Here is a 27,571-nt window from a genome sequence, read left to right on the forward strand (position 1 = left end):
ACGTGATGGTGGTCATTTCCGCTTCTGTGCGAACACACTTAACCCCTTGCACTTGAAATCATTAGTTAATTCTAACCCTTGATTTTGACCTTCCCTGGGAACTATGCCACATTTAAAAGATTTTCCCCTGACCTACTCTTTTTACCGTCTTAATAAGCTCCCGACTCTTATCACCGTGCATTATGTCTGATATGAATAATGACATGAAGGGAACAGTTATAGTACGTAAGGTCCACGTGTGTACATAATTTGTCACTACAGCGATGTCTGATTGTTAGAAGCATTATTATTAGATCTGTTCTAACATGCACCCCATTCACCAGCATAACAGAAGATAGGTATAAAACTAACATCTCGTTAAGCTGTAGATTCCTTTCGTAATCATTACACTATATATTTTGGCTAATTGAATTCCAATGAGCACGGCAGAAACTGTGCATTGTAGTTAATTTTAACTTTAAACAGCCAGACATGTCATTTTTATCGCTGGAATTTAACATGAGTAAATAAAAATAAATTTAGACCCAGTTCATAGATATCATGTTTCATTTCATCTAAGAAAAAAAAAGTGTGTACATCAAAGAATTGGTCAACCTTTTAAATATTATCGTTATCAGTTTTTTTATATTGCATCTATTTGTAGCAGCGTGCAGACACACGTGATCGAGACCTTGAAATGTATCTTTTATGGCTCGTCAAATTAAAGCATCCATTTTAAATTTGGTTCTTTGGCTCACTGAGTTGTCCTTCATTGTGACTTATCTATCAATCCGCACCATCATTGCTTAGGAAACACATCTGCTATCCGCCGATGTACCGCTGTCCCGTTTTGGATATTCTCGGGTGACACGTATGTATGTTAAGAGTCTAACAAAATAGTTCCAAACACTTGGCTCCTTCAATATATTTTTTGCAATGGTTTGCCAGGGTCATTCTAATGTATATGTTGATTGTAATTTTAGCTAATTACACTCATTCGTATATATGTGTTTACTTGTCTTTCTACAAAACGAAAAGTTTGCCATTATAGCACTTCCGTTGTCAGGATTTCAGTTTCGGAGGTCCATAGCAAAGCTCGTCGTCGGGCTCTTCAATTTCAAATGTAAGTAGGCATGTAGTACCCAATTCCACAATGCTGAAACAGAAGGGATGGGTTTTTATAAACACCCGAAAACTTATAAAGTTCGGCTTGTGTATGTGAAACAATATATTGCGTACTGTACAAATTTTGTCACTAGGTGTGTGTGCTTCTCAGGTATTTATAATCGTGCATGCAGAATAACAAGCGTCAAGGCTACAGATGTTAACAGCTTACTCTAAAAGTTTTCCTCAATATAAATTTCTCGCAAATTACGTCCTACTGTTGTGCCTGATTTTCAAATTTCGAATTATTTTTGACATTGAATTAAATCTACTTCCATAATTAGCTTTATTAAGAATATAAAAATGTTAAAAACAAATTTTGTTTTCTCACTCGTGTTGACAATGAAATATTCGTATACGGTCAACGTAAACTTACAACAATTAAGCGACATGAAAATACTGATAGACGAATATTGTAAATTCAAAGGGAATTGCAGAATATAGAACACAGATTCTCCAAGCTTGGCATTTTTGTCAACTTTAGATATCAACTGTATGATAAAAATGCCTGATACCTTCCCCATGTGTAGTTTATTTCAAGATCGAGATCCTCAAGTGCCGTTTATTGCACTATCAAGGTACTCAATTGTAGCGTGTAACATTATCAAGGTCTCAAAGTATAGTTTGTTATACTATGGAGGTCAGCAAGTGCATTATGCAACACTGTCAAGCATGTACATGTACGTTAAAAGTATTGAATACGCTTCTCTGAGCTATAATGTTTCAAACAGTTTTTTCCCTTCCATAAATTAAACAGGAAAATCTTATGGTGGAAAAGAAAAATTAACTTATTAATTCGGACCTTTATAGTTCCGAAAGAAACTAAGACGAAGAAGAAATAACATATTTTTAAGCTTTATCGTTTTCTTCTTTTTAGTAACTGAGAATTTCTCTTGTATATACGTCCTGTTATGCAGTTGTTACAATACGAGAGAGAGAGAGAGAGAGAGAGAGAGAGAGAGTATATACTTTAGAACTTGGAATATTAGCTTGATGTTCTTGAGGATGTGAACGGATTGAAAAGACCGCTTAAATTCACCTTTACTCTGAAGATGTGTATTTACTCGCCAAGAGAACATGTGACCATTAGTTAAGACGGACAGGGAATTTGCATCAGTGAAAATAGTGCGTTATGTATGACAGCAAATCCCTTCCCACTTCCTCTTGAAGCTTTAGTGAAGATTTTAAGTCAGCATTAGCATATGACGCAATTAGAAATGCCTCAGGTACAGAGTTTTGAGATCAAACGACCCTGTCGTGACCAAGTAACATTAACACTAGAGGCCATTTTTAGAACAAAGAACTTGATACATGGGATAATTTGGGGCATTGTTGTGTAAACTTGCACTAAAGCATCTATTTTAACACGGCTGGTATACTGCGTCGTAACTGGGATAGACGCTTTATAATTTCGGAGAAAGTGTTTGCTTCTGGTTTCCTCATTTTCCGCTAAACTTGATCAAGATTGTGACCAAAGTAGCGAATGGCAAGGAATCTGCATGTGTCAATCTTATTACCTAAAACTTCTGGGTTTTTTCAGACATTACCGGTTAAAATTGCCGACGCGGTTTTTACGAGCAGATATGATTTATCTTTTATAACATCATCTTAACGGTGGTTTCAACGATTTCCGTCACCACCGCCGCGGTTTCCCACGTAGGCTTGAGCAGTAGTGTAAACGACTGTCCAAAGTCCGCCGTGTTCTCTTCCATCAGATCTTTGACACGTTTTTGTTTCTCTATGTACTCGCGGAGAAGCTCTAGATGTTCGCGCGCACCTTTTCGGCGTCGGTCAGCAACCTGTGTTATGGCATAACTGGCAGATTTTATCATTGTATACGTTTATTGTGGGTGTTGAATTGGTTGGTAAGATACGTTTGGGTCAGGCGCTCGCGACAAGACACTCACCATATTTCCCGCCGATGGAGTCAGGGGTTCTAGTCCGGTCAGTCATGGGGAAACTATACGAGTCACGGGTGACCATCACCAATCTATGTCGAAACTCATACTACGAATGGCTGGCGGTTGCACAAATCCTATGAATCTTTGAAAGGCCTAGCGCATCAACTCCACGAAATATCATTAGCATGTTACAGGTGTCCCGGATCATTTTAAGCACATGTTCGTATCGTTGAGTCCCATAGATCATGAATGTATTTTCGTTCTGGCCGCTGAAAATATTTTCACGTTGATGTCTTTCCAGTCAAGCATTACAGCGTTGCACACAAGATTATTATGCCACAAGCGGGGGGTTCATCGATTATGGAAATATATTTGTCCAGGACGATGATTGCATCTTGGGCGGCGCAAATGCTTCCCTAAACTCTTTGAATACATTATAATACGGATGATCATCTGCGGATGGTTGAAACACATATAGCTGATGGTACGCTAACGATCTCATGATAGGATTCAACAACAATGGAGTTTTCCTGGATCCGGCCGGGTCAATGACCGACGTCGAACTGAGTTTGGAATCATATCTCTATGCTTGAGTAGTATGGGCTTTGTCTTCTCTGAGAGGTCAATGTCAGGGAAATCAGCTTTTCTCTTTCGTGATGCCTTGTTGAACCTTAATTGTTGTATAACTAAATAATACCTTGAGACTGTGTGAATGCCGCATGAAAATCAAACCGCAAATCTAACTCCGGTTCTAAAGCGTAATAACAGAGGCACGATCTCTGAAACGTGCGTCCGGTGTGATTCCATAAGTATGACTGGCTAAACAATCTTTGTGGAAGATTTACCTAACCGCGTCAAAAAATATTTCTGTGGGTGGTTTAATGTGAGGTCATATTGCTTCTCCCACATGATCTTGTAATTAGACAAATATACTTCGCTCGTTCATAGCAGTGGTAAACAATGAAACCACATGCATAACCGTGTTGTAAACCACTAAGACAATTCGGCAGAAGATTTTCACCTTTGCCCACAAAACAGATTTACACCCTCCCCGTTATACCCACTCAGAAACATTTTTAATTTTTATCTATATACACCGCGGAAACTTGACAATGAACTTTGTCGTGTTACCGATCAGTATGGTCGGCTGTTGCATTTACGATCTCAGAACAAATTAGCATTTCGCGGCAACAAACAAGCTAGCATTGAGCGGCAACAAACAAAACCTAGCATTGAGCGCCCACTGGTGAACAAGCGGGAGTTCGCTTTGCTGTCAAACCACGAGAGACAGAAAGCAATCTGAGTGGACCTCTTTCGCCAAGCAGAGCACTGGGCGAGAAGAATTACTTGAGCATGTTGTGTCCGTACGCGTAAGCAGCGATTCAACAGGGAAAATACGTCGTTTAGTATCCAGTCGGTACAAACTTAACTTCATGCAACTGGATTAGATTTGCTCGCGTAAACATTATATATACATTTCTGCCGGAGATCTTTTATTACAATCATTCCTATTGCTGTCTTAATATTTTTGTTAGCAATGTTTATCGTTACACGTATTTTTCGATGGGAGCTCCCACACATTAAACCTTGAATTTTACCTATATTTATTAGTGAGCGATGTCTGACCCATGCCTGTGAAGACATCGTCTGTGGTAATCTGTATTAACAATCTGTGTACTGCATTTGTATGTAATTGCATTACCGCGACTTAATCTTCCTGGAATACCATGGCTTAGATCTTCACATTTTTAGATAAATGTTTAGTAACCTGAGCAGGAAATTCTATGAGTTCATCCACATATTATTGCTTTTGTTGGTGCTAATATGTATAGTCGCGAGAGCAATGTAACGCAAACAAGAGCGCCTATGCAAAACATCGGTTGTCATCGAGTTTTATATTTATCAATATCCGCGGTGGAAGGTATCTTGGCACTGGACTATAATTAGACCCACCGAACGATTTTAACGGGGGAGTATTCAGTTTGATCTTATATGAAACTATCAAGAGTCCATCCTAATCGTGACTTTGGTGTATTTTGCCAACGTCCCGATACTCTTTGCAAATGCAATCTAGACCACAGCTCACGTTTTCCAAGGCATAGATATATGCAATGATTGCGTCCTGATGTCATTGGAATTGCTTTATATTTTTATATTTAATATTAAATAACGTTTGTGTGTCCTTTCAGTTTATGTTGTTTGTAACCAAAACATGCGCTGTAACAGATTATGTTATACTGGATGGTATCGGACAGCTCCGGTGGCCTAGTGGTTAGAACGTCCGTCTCGAATGCGGCAGGTCGTGGGTTTGGTTCCCGGCCGAGACATACCAAAGACTTACAAAAAATGGTACTAACAACTGTCTCGCTTGTCGCTGAGCATTAAGAGGTTATTGTTAGGACTGGTCGGCCTGGTGTCAGGATAATGTGACTGGGTGGGACATCATGCTACATGTCTGCGTCTTGATACCCCAGTGCTAGACATCACTATAAACTGCCACACTGCAGACATCGTAGCGATATGACTGAAACATTGTTAAAGCTACGTTAAGAATCAAAATCATACACGCTGGATGGTATCGAATGATATTATTACCAGATGTAAAATGCATAGGTTTTATGATGGAAGGTTAAAAATCAAGGTAACGCATCGTAAGCAAGCTATTTTACTAAGCGGCAGGATCCGTAACTTGGTATCAAATCGATCTTTCTGTTCAAGTACACTTTTCTTCAAGCGGATATTTGATGCAGTTGCTGTACATTTATCTTTACAATAGAGCACTGCACTACCTCGAAATAGATCATCCAACAATTTCAAACGTATTGGCAAACTTGTTTTTTAGCTTGAAATTGCCACGAATTACCCTGCCGTCCCTTAGTATTCAATGTATGGGTTCTGCATTTCTGCCCTGAAATACCTTATCAAGAAATGCCACCATTTCACATGATTTTGTATCATTTTCTCATAATAATTTCTGTAGCAAATTATTTGATTGCCAAGCGTATGATAGGGTGATATTGGATTTTAAATACATTATACCAAAAATATAGATTTACTTTATTGTTTCTTGTTAATTGTTGCTGACGTCGTTATCTTCACTGGTCATTTCAATAACTTGTTGGGGTGGTTCGGTTTTCTTGCACATTATCATACGACTTTTCTGGTGCATTTTTGATGATAAGCTTCAATGAGTTTGCATAGTTATTATTACAATACATTATCTAACCCTATTCATTTATGAAGATATTCCAGATACCTATTTCAAAAATTATGATACATCTTTTTTATCTTTTATGTGAAGTTTTAAACAGTGATTTGCTCGGCAGTATGATTCCTGCATTAACTACGGTCATAATTCCCTTTAAAACACTTTTAGCATCAATCGGTGAAGTTTTCGCCATTTTCTCGATAATTCATTCTCAGCTAAAACGAAACAAGCACTGCAAAATATTATAACGACGGTATAACCACGATCAATACAAAAAATTCTCACGCAAAGAAATAATCTCTACACTTGTATTTTAAAAGCAGTATAGTCGCAATCAATAAAATATGTCACACTGAAGCAACCAACGCAAAATATAATGTCACACTGAAGCAACCAACGCAAAATATAATGTCACACTGAAGCAACCAACGCAAAATATAATGTCACACTGAAGCAACCAGCGCAAAATATATGATATAAAATTGAGCCACAATCATAAATGTTTGTTCCTAGATGTAATAGAGTATTGGCCTGACTTTAGGACCAACTTGCAATTTTTGTTTGGGTCGTCCGCTCGATGGCTCTTTCGTACGAGGCTAAAAGTAACTCTATGGTGTACGTTTCCTGATAGACAAAATCATTACGCTAGTTGAGTTTGGTGCAAAATCGTGTTTGCTTTCGATTGTTGAAATGTGTTGACAAAATGGTACAGGCTTTACACTGAGGTTTGCAGCATGGACTTTAACGGAGTTGCCTGCCCCTATAGGTGCAGCATTATTGTTACTTGCACTTGTATCTTGAAAATTAGTCTATCTATCTCTCTCTCTCTCTCTCTCTCTCTCTCTCTCTCTCTCTCTCTATATATATATATATATATATATATATATATATATATATATATATATATATATATATATATAACTATTTACACTAGTTTTGTAAATCGTTTACGCTAGCCGTGTTTGCATCACCAAAATCTTTTCCGCTAGCCATACAGTTATTATATACTGCCCAAACTTTAGTCACACAGCACGCATAAGTACTGCAAGTGTTAAAATTTGCTACGGTCAAGTGGGTGTAGAAGTCTTGATGTCAAATTTGTATCCGAAATCAAAAACACCTCTTGTCATACTACTTCTTGTGTTGCGATAATAAACGTTTGGTAGTCATAGAGTTATAGAAGATTTTAACCCACATCATTAACCGAAATCTAAATCGCCCTTTACTAACCGGTGATGTAATAATGACCACCAAACACGTTATGTTATATGCAGTTATTCAATGCAATCTTCACAAACGACTTTTTTAGCGTCGGTGTGTTACTCAATAGCTTTAAAAGCACATGGAAATGTGGTTTGCTGCTACTTGTTTTCAACGTGCAGAAGCGTGTATGAAATTGTAATGTTATCTATTACATTACTTTTCGCAACACAAAGCATATATTTTGCTATCATTACATTGAACAATCATTATTGTTGAAAGTTTTGTCCATGGGTTAACAGGTTGTGCTTGTAGCATATGATAGTGACAAAACAAATAAAAACGTTCTTTGCGTTTAGAAAATTTACAATTGTAAAATTTAACTTATCCGAGATCATGCTTATGATGAAGATACAAATTATATCTTTATATATGTCCTGCACTTTAAACGCGTTTTTATTTTTATCGACATTTATTGTAAATCGCCCGTTACAAACATATTGATATTCCAAAATAATTAAAATTACTATTGAAAATGGTGATGTTTATAGCGTGGATATATTACCATTCTGCAGGAATAAGTCATTTCCAACAGAAATAAGGGACATCCTTGGAACTTTCAATATCTGCCCCATCCTTACAGGCATATTTTGCCTTGGATCGTCTTTCGTTAATTGGTCATTCTTGCGTCAGATATTGACCGTTGACGGAAATTCACAAACTTTAAATATGAAAAGAAGACAATAAGGAAGTTGACATAAACTGAGTGATACTTCAAAATCGGCCTTATAGGAATCAACCAGTGTATGCAAACATAGCCATATTTTTTTGAATCATTTCACTTTCCTAGAAACGAAGGTGTGATCAATTTCACGAACTTTGATTGGCTAATAACAGATGGTGTTTTCCCTACGATTTTACCTCATTTATTTTAAAACACTGCAATGGCAATAGCAGGCTGATACAGTCATCAGAAACGTATGTTATAATTAGCTTTATGCAAACAGGGCATAGTAATAACGTCTCTGGTGTGAAGTCAAACAGATTAGATCATAGACACGATACACACTCATGTAAATGTCGCTGAGCCAGGAAGCTATGTCCTGGACTCTCTTTATAGTCTGGATCATTCTATGTAGTCCGTACCTCGCATGAATTATTTACAACCGCTCTCAGAAAAGCTGGGGCCCCGAGTGGCCGATTGGTCTAAAGCGCTCTCCGTTACGGATCACTGCCATCTCACCTCTGTCTGCGTGGGTTCGAGTCTCGGATTCAGCCATTGTGGGTATGTGCAAAAGCTTCTCGTGAGTTGGGGATTCTTTCCGGGGTTTTTCCCGGGTTCTTCATCCACCATTAATACTGGCTGCCATGACTAGAAAACAACAACAATCAGAAACGCTGGCGTGACGTCACACAATGCGTATTCGGTTCTCGCTCACGGGTACAAAAAAATATAGCCACCACTATGTAAATTACGTGCATGATTTTGGATTATAATCAAGATTAAGGAAAGATCAACCAATGATGTTTTGCAATGTGGTAATAAAGTACTAAACAAAAACAGTAATGCCATACTACAACGCTTTGCTAAGCATCAACACGAGATACGGTGAATATTATTTTATTTACATCCACAACGATAAATGGAATTTGTCATCGTTCGTCTGAAGTAAACGATTTCATGCATTTTGTCCACGAAGTTACCACCATAATAATGCCATCATATTTTTGTTTAGTATTTGTAAGGTACTAACAAATTTCTCTCTGTACGGGACTGTGTACACATACGCAGGTGCGTGAGTTCTGTTATTTCCTTAATGCATCAGCAGCAAAGTTGTTCACTTCAAGGACAACACGTGTTAAGGAAGTACATTTTTTTCCCCTCACAAGTCTTTGTCAAAAGTATGTCAGTTAAGTCTATATATTTCTTCTGATCCAGATTACTCAATTTCAGTATTATACCATTGGAAGAAAACAACTGGTAAGCTGGCTGTACACGCATTTTATCAACTTCGTTGATTGTAATTATTTCCGTTTCTCCAGTGTTTGGAAAACAAACACATGAACAAACAAACGTCAAGTAAAGTCAAATGAAGTTTAATTGGACAATATCGCAAAACTGTTATCTACACATTCTACGAAGTATATCACGCATTTTTGTATCTTTCGTCGATTGTCGGGTGGGTCTAAATCGTTCTCAGTACGCATCCTCGTGGACAAGTTCGTGCTTGAAAAAGACAACAAAAGAAAAAACAATATTGTTGTCATCTCATTTTGATGGCAATGTGAAAAAATGGAAACACAGTATGGTCATTCGTTTGACGAATGACAGCACTGTATATCACATTGCGTAATGATCGGTATCAGAAACCTACAAATTTCATTTAAAAATGGAAGTATTATGCAGTACAACATGCCGACTATAAAGCAGTTTTGGGGGTATGAAAGTTATACATATACAGCTTCTGTAGGGGCAAACTGCAATTTAATGCAAAAGTTGATATATAAAAAAGTTCTCTACGACCATCAACAACATCTACTTTTGATTTCCCTTAAGATTCCATTGCAGGCTGCTTTGTTTTTATAGCTGATTCCCCGGAAAATTTACGAAAAGGTGAATGGCTTAGAAAAGAATTTATCATGGCAGATAATTCTCAAGGAATCAACAAAATTGACGAGTCGGATATAATTTATACATGGCGAGATTAATTTTCAGATTAAGTAAATTCTCGTGAGATTTATATAACGTCATTGATACACGAAACTGGCGTTGTTCCTAATATTACTGTGCATCCTCTCAAAAAATCACCATTCAACGTATACTTGGAAACATAAAGTAATAGAGAATACTGAAGTAGTTTTGAACATCTTTTGAAAATTAATTGGTTCAGACTCTCTAGAGAAGCAATATTACGGACACATTCATTGTTCCATATGACTAGAGAGACAGCTGTGTTTTTGGTCGAGACATTACAGAGACGGGTGGGGTCCTAGTGAGAATCCCTAAAGAGACAGCTGTGTTTTTGGTCGAGACATTACAGAGACGGGTGGGGTCCTAGGGAGAATCCCTAAAGAGACAGCTGTGTTTTTGGTCGAGACATTACAGAGATGGGTAGGGTCCTAGTGAGAATCCCTAAAGAGACGGTTGTGTTTTTGGTAAGACACCTTACATGTTCACCTAAACACTATCTTATTTATGCAACGGATATGAGTAAAAATATAAAGTCTGAGTCAGTATCTGATGACGACGACGATGATGATGAATTAAAAATACATCACGACTAAGTAAAGAATAAAATATATAATCAAAAGTAAAACAAATAGTTGTATATGCTGAATATTAAAATTTGTAAATGAAAAACAATTGTCATGTAGATTTGTTTACCATATATCATATACAAAAATAAGTTGCGACTCTTTTTATACATAAGGTAATTCAGTACGTGGGTCATTTGCATGAGTTGCTTAAGAATTTATACACAATAAGCACATACTGCGACTGAGTGGTATGCTCAATAAAACAACCCCTGAATTTATAACACAAGTCTTGTTTCCCTCAAAAGATTTCTGCACGTGTTTTATAGGTACTTACTAGAATCCACCTGGCAGGTTAGAATGTTTTTTAAAAATATTTTTGAATCTATCAGTAGGTATTTTATAAAATTCATTTATTTCAGAATCACGTTCACAATTATATGTTAACTGGATGTATATAATTCTGAAATAAAAAAATTCACAAAGTTTATGTCGGAACCTTTTGTCTTTTTGGTTACGATAACGAATCCATACAAGTTAAATCCTGTTAAAACTTTCTTTTTATCTGAGAGCTCCAGTCTTTGAACTAGAATATGCAAGACATATAATGATCTCATGCACATATCAAGTTAACTATGAACTTAGCAACAATGGCTCTTGACAGTTTCCTGTTCCATAAAATTGTCTACTAATCCTCGAGTGCAAGTTACAACTCCGGGCACATAATCGGGATAACAATGTTGTTTTCTCTTGCTCCACTAGTTATTATGGTAAAATGAAATTACGCTAGTGCTTTACGAAAGTATGTATGTATGTATGTATGTATGTATGTATGTATGTATGTATGTATGTATGTATCTAAACATACAAACGTCAATGAATGTGAAACATTTGCCTGTCAGATGTCAATCAGAAACAGTTGTATTTATATGGACATATTGAAAAAAAATATATTTTCAAGTGCTTTCTTTAGTTTAAAACTAACTGGGTTTTATTCTTCTGAAAATGTCATTTTTTGTTCAAAACTGAACATGATTTTGTAATCTCATATCTTCGGATGAAAATCGTAAAAACTAAAGAATATAAATGAGCTTTAAGCTCTTCGTCTTACCAATACAAAGAGATTAGCGGGAGAGAAAGGAAATTAAATTTCAAATGTGTATAGGAGAGAGAACCATGCCAACCGAGCTTTTTGTTTTTACTTTTTTCAACTTCTCTAGAATATTTGACATTTGTATCTATCATATACTAGACCTGGAAGATGTTAGAATACCCCATTGTGTATAATCTTTGTATTTGACGAACGTTTCTGACATTAAGCAAGGGTAAATGTGTTTATAACTTGCATGGAAAGTTCCAATGTATAACTTTTAGTTTGGAAGGTAACTATTATTATTTTGAGTCAAGATGAACGATCGATACTCAGTATCATCAACGAGTACTTGCTAGCATCTAGTCGTTGTCAAGGTAATCAACAGGTGGGGTGACAACCATTTACATTAAATAAAAAAAGACAGCATAAATTTAGAGAGTTGTAGATATTTTACATTTTAAGTGGGCTAAATGCAGGTCAGTTGATATCAGACTGTTTGAAATTTGACATTAGTTTTGTGTTGAACATATAATATATCTGCATGTAGTTTTGATCGTCTCTGAAACCATTTCATTGACCAGAGTTTGAAGACATAAAAATTAATGAAGTGGTGAAATAAAGTGATCTTGTTTATATAAAAATCTAACGTACCTATGCATTAATGAGATTGCTTTATGCGGACAAAGGGAAATGTATACATTTCATTCTTTTAAAAACAAAATTGGTATTTGGTAGATATGCTATAATCCACTCGAGATGATGACTGACAAGATTTTACATTTACACAGTTATCGTATTTACACACTTAAACTCATATTAAATGAAATCAGTATAATCTCTCTCAGATTGTTGAAAGTTACCAACATAAATACTGATGCATTACACAAGTTAAAAAGTATGATTTCGACTTGTGTGCCACTCACAGTACACAGCTCGCAGAATAGTGACGTAGTTGTACAAATAATAGTGACATAGTATGCACATACATTTTTGACGTGCACACTAATTGCCAACTACGGATTAAATTATACTGAGATATTTATGATTAAATAATGCAAAATGATAACTTCGATTCTTGAGACCCAGTAATATATAGCGCATGAGAAAAAAACATAAAACTCACTTTAATGCATGTTCAGTTTAAAAAAGAATTTAGGATGATGACTAGACCAATTTAAACAGAATCATAATAAAATGACCGTAACAGAGTTGATTTAAAAAGGGGGCAACATCACTGAGCAAGTTCTGTCGCGGTCAGCGTGGCACATACCAATTAAAATTGACGTATGGGCTGGGTCAACAATAAATCGCAAGTGTGCAGTTTAAATTCCCTGGTTTTTGGCATTATTGATTTGTAATTAGATTAGTTTGGGATAACGGTCAGACAGATATAGAGGCGGTGTTTACTAGGAGGGGGATAAGTAGAGAAAAACAACAATGTAGAGACAATACAGAGACCAGTTTGTTCCATTGAAAATGAGTGTCATAAAATGAGATTTTCTAGAGATAGTAATTAAAAAAGCGCGGTTATATGATGTGCTACTAAGACTTGGATAAGCGTGGGTTAAGTTTTGACGGTTAGATAAAGTTGATCCTGGCCGGATAGGGTAAATAAGTGTGTGTGTGTGTGTGTGTGTGTGTGTGTGTGTGTGTGTGTGTGTTTCCCAGACCAAGTTCAATGTTTGAAGTAATTTCCCTCGCGACAGTAGTCAGTCTAAGTTTCTACGGGAACCCAAGAAGTTGATTCCGGGAAAATAAAAAATATTTTCTCGTTAAAATTGTCCAATGGAATATCTGTCTCGAAATTGAGGGACACGAACTCAAAGGAACAAAGAAATTCGACTGTAGAGGGAGGGAATATGTGTGTGTGTGTGTGTGTGTGTGTGTGTGTGTGTGTGTGTGTGTGATTTGGATTTTTATCGTAGCTTTAACACTTTTGCAGTCACATCGCTACGATGTCTGCAGTGTGGCAGTTTATAGTGATGTCTAGCACTGGGGCAGACATGTAGCATCATGTCCCACCCAGTGACATTATCCTGACACCAGGCCCACCAGTCCTAACACTAACCTCTTAATGCTGACCTCATATCGAGGCAGCTGTTAGTACCTTTGTTGTAAGTCTTTGGTATGACTCGGCCAGGGATTGAACCCACGACCTCTCGCATCCAAGGCGGACGCTCTAACCACTAGGCCACCGAAGCGGTGAGGGAGGGAAGGAGGGAGGACAGAGAGATAACGGCTACGTAGATCTGTCTTCAATAATGATCATGAAAGGAACGGAAATTACCAGTTTATTTAGGAATGCCAAGCAAATGACTTCGATCCTTTACTCGATTCCGTGATGAAATTGGTTTAACAGAACGGCTAATTACATTTATTACAAATTTGGTATTTTTATTTTTAAGAGTAAGCGTATCATTCAAATGTGATGTTAATTTCATTTTCCTACTGTACTTGATTAAATTGTTATATTTTACATACGGGGGCTTCTGTTGTTCTATTCTATATCTCTGCAATATCTCTGTTATTCCATCCATTAATTTCTTATTTTATTTTATTATCTACTCGATCCCGATAAAAAAACGCCGTGGTTGATTACCTCCTAGATAACGATAAGCAAACTAAAATAAAGAGGCACGTTACAAGTGGCTCCATAAGATGGACATGTATATTCATTTAGAACAAGTGCAAGATTATTATAGATTTCATGGAGGTAAAAACCAAATTTCTTTGTACTGTGGTACAGGATGCAAATGCAAATAGAAATAATGTAAAATATCATTTTTATTTCACGCCATAGGAGATATGTGCTATGATGTAAAACACGAAATTATGTTTTGACTTTGACTTGTGTATTGCATGATGATCTGCTTGTACTATTGCATGGCACGCAAGTCTAAATTGTGTTATACAGTTTGTGTATTTCCTGCCTGTTGTATGCTGTGATTTAGTCCACATTACCTCATTTGACTCCCTCTACGTATGCTTACATATATTCTTGACATACGGATCAAACATATAACGGCTTATATAGTATGTTCACGGTGTATGCAAATCTGCATGTTTTATAGCGAGGCTATAAACCACTTTCAACAAGGGAGGTGGTTTGTAATATATCAACTTTACATGCAAAACCTCAGAGATTTAATCCCTAGGTATTTGTTTTTGCTTGATGCCGCCATTATTATAGCAAGTAACAATTTAATTTTGTGTTGGTTTCAGCTGCTTATATCGGAAGAATAATCCATATGCTATAATGAGTTCAAAGCGTTCTTTGGCATTATCTATGTATATTGCGATGCCTTCCGAATCTCGAGTAACACTGAATTAAATTAACTCATTATGTGGTCTACATACTTGCTTTAAAGCATTTCTAATTCCTATCGAGTCAATGTATTCTGTCAATCTCCTCAGTATAAGCTTTTCAACGCCGTTGAAACACTTATAATATCGAGATACCTTTTAATATGTTTGCATTCAGTATAACTTTATTGTCATCTTTAAGTTGCAGCAGAAAATTGTAATTTCTAAACTGATCTGGATATTGATCAAAGCCTAAAATGAAATTGTAGATGATATCAAGCCATTGTAGATGATATCAAGCCTGGACATGTTTTGCAAAGATCACATTATGTATGCATGTTATGTTCTGATTAATTCCTTTATTGCAATTTAACATTATCTTGACTAATATCATGACAGAAACAAGTTCGTCCAATTCTTCGTTGTTTTAGTCTGAAAATGTCTACTCTACTGACGAATATTTTGAAGAAAGCTTTCATCAAAATACTCTTCTTGTGATGCTTAGCCTCAATGATCACCGCTGGAACACGTGAAACTTGTCCTAAGATTTCAAAACGTGAACAGTATGCCATCTTGATCGCACATGTGTCACGTGATAGCATCGAAACGCTTGATAGTGTTAATACCATACCTCTTGATCAAATTTGAACATCATGCCTCAGAGAACATGGATCACGTGATACGCATCCTAACGTTTGAAAATGTTCATGCCATACCTCTTGATAAAATTTGAACACCATGCCTCAGCGCATATGGGTCACAAGCTACTTCTGCTGCGAATGTAAGTACATGGAAATCCTTCATGGAATATCTGGCTGTGCATATTCAATGTGTTGTTAAACAATTCAAGGTCTATTTCTACATATTTCTTTAGCTCTTCCTACTTCTCTTGTACAACATTCTCTAGTTTCAAAGTGGTCTTGAACGTGAGCTATTATCTTTATAAGCAGCATACGATATATATGTGTTCGTCATGGATGATCTACTTTACTCGAAATATCAATTCAAGATTATCTGGTTCTTCTATTTATTTCGCAAACTTTGTTTTCTGGGTTATTTTATAATTGGTTTTTCAACTAAACGGCTCTACAGTTTGAGAGATGATTTTTATACCAAGTAGAGTTTAGGATAACGGGGTGAGATTTAAGTAAATACATCTATCATTTACCAACTTTTTTCTTTCTTACGTTGTTACAGAAATGAGGACAATAAATGATTTGAACCTTGCATAATGTGAAATGAAGTATTAGCCGTACCATTTGACCCTTCTTGCCTATTGCCAGATAAAAGCAAATTGTCTCTGATAAAAGATTAGCATCTGAAATGGTCGTCAGCGACTATATTACTCTTTTCTTGTACTGTACACAAAAAGCAGTAAAACTCTTCCAACAGTTGCTTATAATTTTGAGGTGACATGATCCTTGATATCAAAATTCTTCCAAAACACATAAGATGTGTCACTAGATTCATACTGTTCGATCATTATCAGCGTTCGTTATAGGGGTACAATCTAGATATTTCTTGTGCATGAGGGCATTAACATCAAACCAAGCAAACCAAGGATTTGCAGGATACCATCCATGTATCCGACATGCACATGCATAGCACTAGTCCACTGCGTTCATAAAGCTCACTTGTTCGAGCAATATGCAAATTGTCAATTAAAATAAATATTTGAAGACTTCGTAAGCCTTGTGCACAGCTAGTTTTGTTAGAAATGTCATTGGTCGTGCGTGGATAAAAAATATAGAGCCGGTTCAACTACATGTGTTTTGATCGAAGAATCGCAACAATAATTTCGAAATATTATCGCACAGATGTTACTCGGTACCTTAACAATCCCTGAGCAAGATGTGCTTGGCTGGTAGCCGAAGTTAACTTGTCATTATGTGTAAATGATTGTAGTGCTGAGTTTTCCGTAGTTAATAATGCTAAACGGTGCAATACTTGTCATTAGCTGTAGTTTGTATGTGGATCACCAGCTGTATTGAATGTATATAATAAAGATGACAACAAAGAGCATCAACTTCAGAACATAAAGTAAAACAACTTTAAAGTTTTTATAAATTATGTATACTGCTTGGTGCATCCAATCACTAAGGCGAAAAATTAGCTGTTCTTACCTTTAACAGAAAATTGCAAAATGATCTGAAATCCAAGTTCTTATCCCCATAATTATATACCTGATTGCATTTGTTGTAAACGAATCTCTAAGTCTTTTCATTATGGCTCTATTTACAATACACTTTTGAATGGTAATACATTTTAGTTCAAGTTGGAATATATATTAAACGCCATTCAAAAGTTTTTCGAACTTGTTTTGGTTTTGGTGTATCAAAGGTTTCATTTTGATTTATGTTGTTAAAGTTTTCGAAAAATTAAATAAACTTTATAGATGCAAAAATGAATATATATTTAATAACTATCTTGTATTATAGTTTACCTCACAGTTTCAAATCCTATAATATGTCACTAATTTATGTGTGCAACTAAGTCACCATCTTTCGAACTTGCGCATTACATCACATTTTCTATTTATTGTCACTTTACACACATGTTGAAATTATGCTAGAGCCAGCTTGTTTATTATATTACCGTTTATGTGTAAAATTATGCTATTATTTCATTTTAACTTGTCTATTACATATCAGTAACGTAGCACGCAGGTCGAAATCATGCGATATTTTTAGTCAACGTATTACCTAGTTCTTTTATGATGTGATGCAGTCTATACTATAAACACAATTTGACCACAAACTCTTGCACCGAGGTAAGACCTCTGATTTCTAAATTCTACTTACAATTATTTTCGATTTCAATATCAAGTCTATCACGAAATAGATAGTATGTGAAAGGATTAGATTAGTATACATAGATTGTACTAAGGTTATAAATAGCATTCACAAACGGAAGTAAGTCCTAACACCTTAAATGTACCTCCCAACTTACTTTGAGCTTTAATATCCATTGCCATTTCTCTCAACTGGTTCAATATTTGCTCATTTTTAATGGTGATGCACACACATACAATCAGTCTAAACATGTATAGGGATGTTCAAAACAAACCAAAGTCTTGGTCGAAGACATTAAAGAATAAATGAAATTTATTGTTCTTTTAGCTCTATAGATGATATTTAAAAATACCATAAATGTGAGAGTCGAGGTGACTGTTTAACGATTGTTTTGAAAATACCCATGTCTTGCTGTTCAAGTGATTTTTAAATTTGATTTTGAATGTTTTCACATTTCTATGTGTAAAAGTACATAAAGAGTGTTTTATAACTGCTAAAATATGCTACTGACATTATTCTCTGTCAGTTATTGTTATATATGTGTATAATACACCATTATTTATATACGTTTAGAAGTGGAGACAAATTAAATTTACAAAATCTAAGAAAGTGTTAATACTTTTGTCCATAACATGATTATCTCAACATTTGTTTCAAACGCAAGGTCTATGGGCTTAAACTGATGTAGAATTAATAAAAATGTAACATTAGCAGGAAGTTATTGATAAAGGTTTTTAGCTTATCCTGTGACGGTTTTTTCCTTTATAGGTTTATTGACTGGTCACATAATATTTCATAGTTGAAAGCTATGACTACGTGTCTTGAATCAGTGCCATTATGCAGAGGAAATATCTGAGACGAAAATATTTAGTTGCAATCAAAGTACACGATGCAACTTATCATTCAAACGGCTGTCACATAACTCTTTTACATTCTCGAGATGAACATTTTTTTAACAATCTGGCAACTTGGACAGTGAGGAGTTGCACGTAGATTGATAGCACACATACATCTCGAGGCCCGTTAATTCTGACTCAGATATAATTTGCCCTTTTAAATGTATTCGATCAAACATTAACCTTGTACACTATTATGCATGTCTGCAAGTATATGTGTATATCTGAATGTGCGTGTGTATATGTGTATTCGAAATTCTAAATACAATATACGTATTTTTGTAGCTATATTTGCAGGAATTATTATATATGTATGCGAATGTGTGTGTGTGTGTGTGTGTGTGGTGTGTGAATACATATATGTATATATGTTTCATCTATTTAATATTCATGTGTTAGTTTTGTGTGCCTCATAATTAACTGGTTGATATTTTAGAACAGTTTAGGTAACACTGAACGTTAATTCTGCAAATTATTTTTGTACACCAAACATTTTTTTCCCGAGAAACCTCAAGAAAAAAAGAAAAAACACTACGAAGAGCATCAACGTTAACCATTTTTGCAAACTTCGTGAGTTTCTTCAGAAGGTCAATTAATGTAACGTATTGCATGGAGAAATTAAATTCAATATGTAATTTTGGTATATTTTATTGTTTATCAATAAATAACATTGGAACTCCAGTAAGAAAAGCCCCCGACTAATGAAAAAGCTATACTACACACATGAAGTTGTTTGCTGAGCATTTATTCCCGTTTCTAATCGGGTTTATTTTCGTAACTATCTTCTTCAATTTGGCCGCATACAATTTCACATCAGACGATAAAATATTTATATTTCCCCCTGTGGGTTCTTCACCCAAGCCGGTCTTAATGTTTTTTCCCCTTCCAAATGAGACATTCTATACTTTTCATTGAAGGAACATTAGCTGATAGGATGATACTGTAGACAATGGTCGTGGAATTCATATTGACATCAAATTTTGCAGTTATAGAGGTTCCTAACACTTCGCTTTGAATCAATGTCATTTTCATATAGCGACAGTAAAAACACATTGTGCGGACTCTTAAAATCAAAGATTTAATTCCATAGGCCATAATGAAAGATACAGCTCTATTCTAAGACAGATTTATTTTAAATGCTGATAAGCCCCAGATCTTTTTGTTGTTGTTCAATATAATAATTTTCTTAAAAAGAAAACGCTAAAATGGTAACTCCGTAAAGATTCTTTCGCATTTTGAAAATCCTTAATGTCATTCTAATTGTGACTGTTTATTATATTCAAGCGTAATAAAACGGAAACGACAACCATTTTTTTTTCTTCTAAATTAAACTTTGTACTAACCACAACGACGACGGTCTAATATCTTCGTGAAGGTGACTTCCTACGGGTCTTAGATTATGCTTTCTTCGTGAACATGCAACCATGCACGTAGGAAATTTCATTCAAACAGAGGGGAGGTGACCTTGTGTTGATGGCAAGCTTTCGTGTCATGCATGTTTCTGACATGCCTGTAGTATCTAGATAGCAAAGCATTTGTCATAGTTTCATGCCTAGACGACGATAGTTGTGACTAGTCGTAGGTATATCGATGACAAGACTTTTGTTTTCATCGCTGAGAGAAAATGTTTGCCATTAACCCATTGTCAATGACTGTGTTGTTTTAAAAGCTTAGAATGCCATGTGAGGAAAATCTAAGTTTCAGTTATTTGTGTAATGTAACATTACAATTATAGGCACGACAAGATAATTTACGGTTATGAAAAACAACAACACCTGAGTTAATGCAAACGCTTTTTTGTTTTATTTTTGTAAAGGGGGGGGGGTCGCTTTTCATATTTAATAAAATATTGTTATCTTTTCTTGAAATATATCCCAATTTTTATTCAGGTAAAAATGCTTTTCAATCACTATAAAAAAAACATATGACTTTAAATAATTCTATCATGTTCGTACATATTGTTTTTTGAGGTAAGTCAGCCTGAGGGATACGACTGATGGGAGTATTAGTATCATGTTACATGATGTACGCCTTAATGCAGGCTACAACATGGATTTAATATAGGAATATATGTAGTAAGAATGAGCTGGCACATTTATGAAACTCGTGGTTTGGGTTTATGCATGATCTGAATGTGTGTTTTCGTCATTAGATAAACAAATATATGCATTTTCAGGTTTGATGCGGGTGGCTCTTGGAACAAAAGTTGGTTCAGTCTTAAAGTAATTTTTCTCCAGAATAATGTTCAAATTAATTAGAAGTTTGTAAATCATCTTCATCCTAATGTTAGAGATAAAGCTCTTATGTTAATTATATTCTCCATATAAGGTTTGGTTTGGGTAAATGGGAGTTAACGCCATTTTTGGGGGGCACATTTAGGCTAAACATTACGGTCATTATATTGAGTGGACGAACACACAGGGAAGAACCATAAACCCACAGAAAGCTACTTGTAAGCTTTCACACATAGCCACGTTGGTCGAGCCGAGCCTAAATCTCATGCGGATAGAGATGAGATGTGTGAATGATCTGTAACGGCTACCGCCTAAGACCAATTCCCATCTCCGTCCTCCTATTGTCAGTACAAAGAGAAGTGGACATTTAGAACAACACAGCTGTACTGATTAACGCAGAATCGGATTCTAATAAAATTATCGAATGTTAACTGTTCTGTTGGGCTATACATATATTTCATGTTTTGAGGATAATTTTTAATGTAACTTCGTCATCACATATATATGCATTTCTACTAATCTCTATACGGACAACTGGGCAGACCCAGTACATCCGTTATGTACATGGGTATCAGTATCTGGTACCCTGCCTTCTTCACTGCATCAAGAATATATTAAATGAATCAGGGTACCCGACTACAAAGTAATATAATTGCATACAATACGGCGGAGGGGCCGTTATATCCTCGTTAAGTTCGAGGGATCCAGACATAGATAGTCTACATGTCTACGCCTGACAACTAGAACATATCTGATTACAATTATCCGACATGCATCTCCAGTTTTAGCATGAATACTGAAATCAAAACTTTTTTTTTGTGGAGGGTTCTCTCTCCTTTTTGATCTTCTCAAACCATTTAGGGAGGCCCTCCTGCCCTGCATGTTATGGATTGCTATTTTTGTATGTTTTGCTATTGTGTTATTGATTTATGGAAAAAAAAAATTTATTAGTATTTTCTGTATTCATATTTTTTAAATGTATTTATCTTTGATAAACCAGCTTTCGATATCCATTCTTTTTTCCTCCTCCTCTTCTTGTTGTCTTCTTTTTTCTTTTCTTTTTATTTTCGTCATTTCTCTGAGCGCTTTCCGTATTTCTGGGCTTGTTGTTCGTTGCTCACCTTCAGTAGTTTTTGTTTTCCTTTCTTTTTCCTCTCTTATCCTCCTCAGATATGGATGTTCATGTGGATCTAAGTTTCCTTGCTGCATTTGTGTTGCTTCCTGCATTTGTTTTGTAATTGTATTTTCTATCTGTAGTGATTCTATCTTTTTCCTTTCTTCTTTCTCTCTTATTCTCTTCAGATATGGATGTTCATGTGGATCTAAGTTTTCTTGCTGCGGTGACTTGGTGCTTTTTGTTATTTCTGGTATTTGAGGTACTTGAGTTTTCTGGATTTGTTGTAGTTGGAAGGTTGTGATTTCTTCCTGTAACGAATCTTCTCTTAGACTCTTTATATAAGGGTGCTCATCTTGCAGTTGTTTTGCAGTTTCTAGACCTTGCTGTACTGACTTGGTTTGATGTTGCTTTTGTGATGGTATTGGTCTATTGTCTTTTCCTTGTAGGCTTTGTAAAGTTTGTTGTTGTTGTTGTTGGTTCTTAATTTCTAGTTGCTGTTGTGCTTTTATTGTCCTTTGTTGTTATTGTTGTATGGTTTCACCTTGTTGGCTTGCTGCGTTTTTTTTTGTTGTTGACTTATTTCTTCTTGTATTTGGACTTGTTGTTTCTGTTGTTGTTGCTTCTTTGGATCTATTGTCGTCTGTGCGTCTTTATTTCCTGCTTGTATCTGTATTTGTTGTTGCTGTTGTTTATATTCTTGTTGTCCATTTTCTACTGGAATCTGGGCTGGAGTCTGTTAGTGTTGTTGTTGTTGAATTTTCTGCCCTTGTTTTGTGTTTGTAGTTTGTTTCTGTAGTGACTTTTTCCTTTCCTGTTGCTCTATATTTCCTTGCAGCTGTTGAGGATGTATTTGATCTATCCTTTGTTTTTTTAGCTGCTTGTATAGGTACTATCTGTTCTTTTTGTTGTTTGGTACCTTGTTTTCTACCTCTACCTATAGCTGTTGCTGTTGTTGCTGTAGCTGCTTATAATGTCCTTGTCCGTTCCCATCTTGTGATATTTGTTGTTGTTGGTACTGCATCATTTCTGTTGCTATTTGTCTGCTGGATGTGTTTGTTGTTGTTGTTGTTGTCGTTGTTGGTACTCTTTCTTCTTGATTTTGGGGACATTTAAATGGTGTGACCTATTTTTCCACATCTATTGCATGTACGGTCATACATGAATCCTTTGTACCAAGACTTGGCTAGGAAACGGAACATGTAGAAAGCTCTCTTAATCTTTTTCATATCACTTTTTTCGATTTCCAGTAGTCTTGTTCCGTCTAGTATTGTTGTTGTCTCTATAGTTCTATTTCGTGCTGAGATTACTGGAATATGAAATTTTTCCTCAAACCGTTTTACTATTTCGTCTAGTGGAATTTCAAGTGGGATGTCGGTCACATGTAGTTCTCCTATTCGTTTTTTTATTTCTCTTAGCAGGGGTACTGGTTCCTTTACTGTCACTTTTTCTTTCCCAATACACATCTCTCCATATGGCAAAATCGGTTTTTTCCCTTTCGGTCTTACGATGTAACCTTTGTATCCGTTAGGGTTTATGGAGTACACTCTGTTTATACATTCTGGATGTGCTATCTTCATTGCTATCATTACCGAAGTAATACTAGGTATTTTATCCCTTTGTATGTGCCTCATATCTATCTCTTGTGTATCTTCTCTATATGTGCATTGCAGGTAGCTTCCTTCATGCGTATCTATCCTTTTCTGCTTAAAGAATTTCTCTAGTTGTTTCACTTCTCTTCTGGTCGCCATATTGCCTCGTGTTTCACGTGCTCTGGTTTCGCTTGCTTGACTTTCCATGGTATATTTCCTTTATATTTGTATATGTGATATATGTTGATTCTGTCCTTGTTTAGATTTGGAGTCAGTGCGTCTATTTCACATAGTGGACATGTAGTGGAAAGTAAAGATAGTTCTGTCGGGGGTCCCAGTACTTCTAAACTGCCATTTGCTTTGTCCTTTTTTTTTTTTTTTTTGGAGGGTTCTCTCTCCTTTTTGATATTCTCAGACCATTTAGGGAGGCCCTCCTGCCCTGCATGTTATGGGTTGCTATTTTTGTATGTTTTGCTATTGTGTTATTGATTTATGGGTTTTTTTATTTTATTTTTTATTTCATTCATTATTTTTTTAATGTATTCATCTTTGCTAAAGCAGGTTTCGATTTCCATTCTTTTTTCCTCCTCCTCTTGTTTTTGTCTTCTTTTTTCTTTTCTTTTGTTTTTCGTCATTTCTCTGAGCGCCTTTCGTACTTCCGGGCTTGCTGTTCGTTGCTCTTCTTCAGTAGTTTTTGTTTTCCTTTCTTCTTCCAAATTCCTTTGTTTTGTAACTGCATTTTCTATTTGAAGCGATTTTATCTTTTTCCTTTCTTCTTCCTGTGTATCTTGCTATGTTTCTTAATTGTATTTTCTATCTGTAGTGCTTCTATCTTGTTCCTTTCTTCTTCCTCTCTTAATCTCCTCCAATATGGATGTTCATGTGGATCTAAGTTTCCTTGTTGCGGTGACTTGGTGCTTTTTGTTATTTCTGAATTTCGAGGTACTTGAGTTTTCTGGATTTCTTGTAATTGGAAGGTTGTGATTTCTTCTTGTAATGAATCTTCTCTTAAACTCTTTATATAAGAGTGTTCATCTTGCAGTTGTTTTGCAGTTTCTGTACATTGCTGTACAGACATGGTTTGTTGTTGCTGTTGTGATCTTATTGGTCTATTGTCTTTTCCTTGTAAGCTTTGCAACGTTTGTTGTTGTTGTTGGTTCTTAATTTCTAATTGCTGTTGTGTCCTTTGTTGTTGTTGTTCTCTGGTTTCACTAACTTGTTGGCTTGGTGTGTCTTTTTGTTGTAGACTTATTTATTCTTGTATTTGAACTAGTTGTTTCTGTTGTTGTTGCTTTTTAGGATCGATTGTCGTCTGTGCGTCTTTATTTTCTGCTTGTATCTGTATTTATTGTTGTTGTTGCTGTTGTTTATATTCTTGTTGTCTATTTTCTGCTTGAAACGGGGCTCGAGTCTGTTGGTGTTGTTGTTGAATTTTCTGCCCTTGTTTTGTGTTTGTAGTTTGTTTCTGTAGTGACTTTTTTCTTTCCTGTTGCTCTATATTTCCTTGCTGCTGTTGAGGATGTATTTGATCTATCCTTTGTTTTTTAGCTGTTTGTTTAGGTACTATCTGTTCTTGTTGGTTGTTTTCTACCTGCACTTGTTGCTGTTGCTGTTGTTGCTGTAGCTGCTTATAATGTTCTTGTCCGTTCCCATCTTGTGATATTTATTGTTGTTGGGAATGCATCTCTTCTGTTGCTAATTGTCTGCTGGATGTGATTGTTGTTGTTGTTGTTGTCGTTGTTGGTACTCTTTCTTCTTGATTTTGAGGACATTGAAATGGTGTGTGACCTATTTTTCCACATCTATTGCATGTACGATCATATATGCATCCTTTGTACCAAGACTTGGCTAGGAACCCGAACATGTAGAAAGCTCTTTTGATCTTCTTCTTATCTCTTTTTTCTATTTCTAGTATTCGTGTTCCGTCTAGTATTGTTGTTGTCTCTATAGTTCTGTTTCGTGCTGAGATTACTGAAATATGAAATTTTTCCTCAAACCTTTTTACTATTTCGTCTAATGGAATTTCAAGTGGGATATCGGTCACATGTAGTTCTCCAGTTCGTTTTTTAATTTCTCTTAGCAGGGGTGCTGGTTCTTTTACTGTCACTTTTTCTTTCCCAATAATCATCTCTCCATATGGCAAAATCGGTTTTTTCCCTTTCGGTCTTACGATGTAACCTTTGTATCCGTTAGGGTTTATAGAGTACACTCTGTTTATACATTCTGGATGTGCTATCTTCATTGCTATCATTACCGAAGTAATACTAGGTATTTTGTCCCTTTGTATGTGCCTCATATCTATCTCTTGTGTACCTTCTCTATATGTGCATTGCAGGTAGCTTATTTCATGCGTATCTATCCTTTTCTGCTTAAAGAATTTCTCTAGTTGTTTCACTTCTCTTCTGGTCGCCATATTGCCTCGTATTTCACGTGCTCTGGTTTCGCTTGCTTGACTTTGACTTTCCATGTTATTTTTCCTTTATATTTGTATATTTGATATAAGTTGAATCTTACCCTTGTTTAGATTTGGAGTCTGTAGTGGACAGTAAAGATAGTCCTGTTAGGGAGTCCAGTACTTCTAAACTGTTTGCTTTGTCCTTGCCATTTTAGACGATAAAACAACAGACTGTACTTCTCAAGAAGGAGTATAAGAATCAAAATCAGTCTCATTCTAGAAGCATGTCACGTTGTGTGAGAAAATTTGTTAACAATTCATGCCACATGTTTATACTTGTCTTCTGGCATACTTCGTAATCCAAAGTACTTGGGTAATGTCAATCCGTGTTATATAATATAGCGACTTTAGACCGATTCTGAAACAAAGAAATTACCTGTCCATGACTTAGCCATTCTGTCACAGACAAGTTTGCGGTTAATTCAAAGAGAACTCTGTTTGTTTTGCAATCAGCCAGTGACGTCACCGGTCGGCTTAGGCACCGGAAAACCCGACATTATAACATGTCAGTGCTACTAACCCCAGGCAGTTTTCGAAGAGACCACCTCTATCCAATCAGAACTAAATTAGCAAAGTTTTGGGCGGGTTTCTTACGCATCGAGACATTATCCTGTTACACTGACTTTGGAAGAATCAGTACAGGTTTAGACTTGCCTAAAGAGACATCACGGAACTTCAAGAGCAAATTGGACACTCATAAAAATAGAAGGAAAAAGGAGTTCAAAGAAAGTAGGACGAGATTTGGACCAAAGGCTTCTGGAGAAGTTTTCCGTGTGGGATAGGGCGCCACCAGAATATTAGATAGAGGAGAAGACGTGAAAAACATGGAATAATAGGCGGTTGTGCGAAGGCGCAAGGCCCGAGTACGGAAGCAAGGATACTGGAAGTACCGAAACGGGATACAAGGCGGAAGTTACGGATTAGTAACATAGAAAGGCTACGGGAAGAAACCACTCACCTTTGTTTTCGCGTGATGAAATAACGCAGTTTGAATAGGTCTTTGTATTGGTTGAAAGATATTGCGTTGAAGCATTGTCACGTAATTGCTGAATACCGTGATAAGGTTTATTAAATTGTTATTTCTTTTATCTTATTATTTTTGTATTTTGTACACATATTCCGTCGGCATGCTGACTGGGGGTTCAGATCTATTTAATCTTTTGATTTTCCGTCTTTCTCTGGTGTTAGTAATAATTCCGAAGGGGACACATGACAAAGCACAATATTATTATCATCACTGAAAATATGCTGTGTCAGCAGTTTATTGCAGGAATTGGAAATCGTTTTATTTGCCGTTATAATATCTTGCGACGATTTTAATAGTATTAATTTTACTTCTAAATCAATTAACATGGACAACGAAAGTTCAATTGTAACATTACATA

At 35.9% G+C, this 27,571-nt stretch overlaps 1 long non-coding RNA gene across 1 annotated transcript in view; it reads right to left on the minus strand.

Annotated features, from left to right (window-relative positions):
• Positions 1–528: 528 nt before the first annotated feature.
• LOC149782537 (uncharacterized) overlaps positions 529–27,571 on the minus strand; it is a 60,315-nt gene continuing 33,272 nt past the window's right edge. Inside the window, exon 2 of the long non-coding RNA XR_016414607.1 lies at positions 529–1,135. This is a non-coding gene — a long non-coding RNA (uncharacterized LOC149782537). The remainder of the gene's footprint in view (positions 1,136–27,571) is intronic.

This window comes from Sinohyriopsis cumingii, chromosome 15, assembly GCF_028554795.1.
Source record: "Sinohyriopsis cumingii isolate HCF-2022 chromosome 15, ASM2855479v2, whole genome shotgun sequence".
Lineage (NCBI taxonomy): Eukaryota > Metazoa > Mollusca > Bivalvia > Unionida > Unionidae > Sinohyriopsis > Sinohyriopsis cumingii.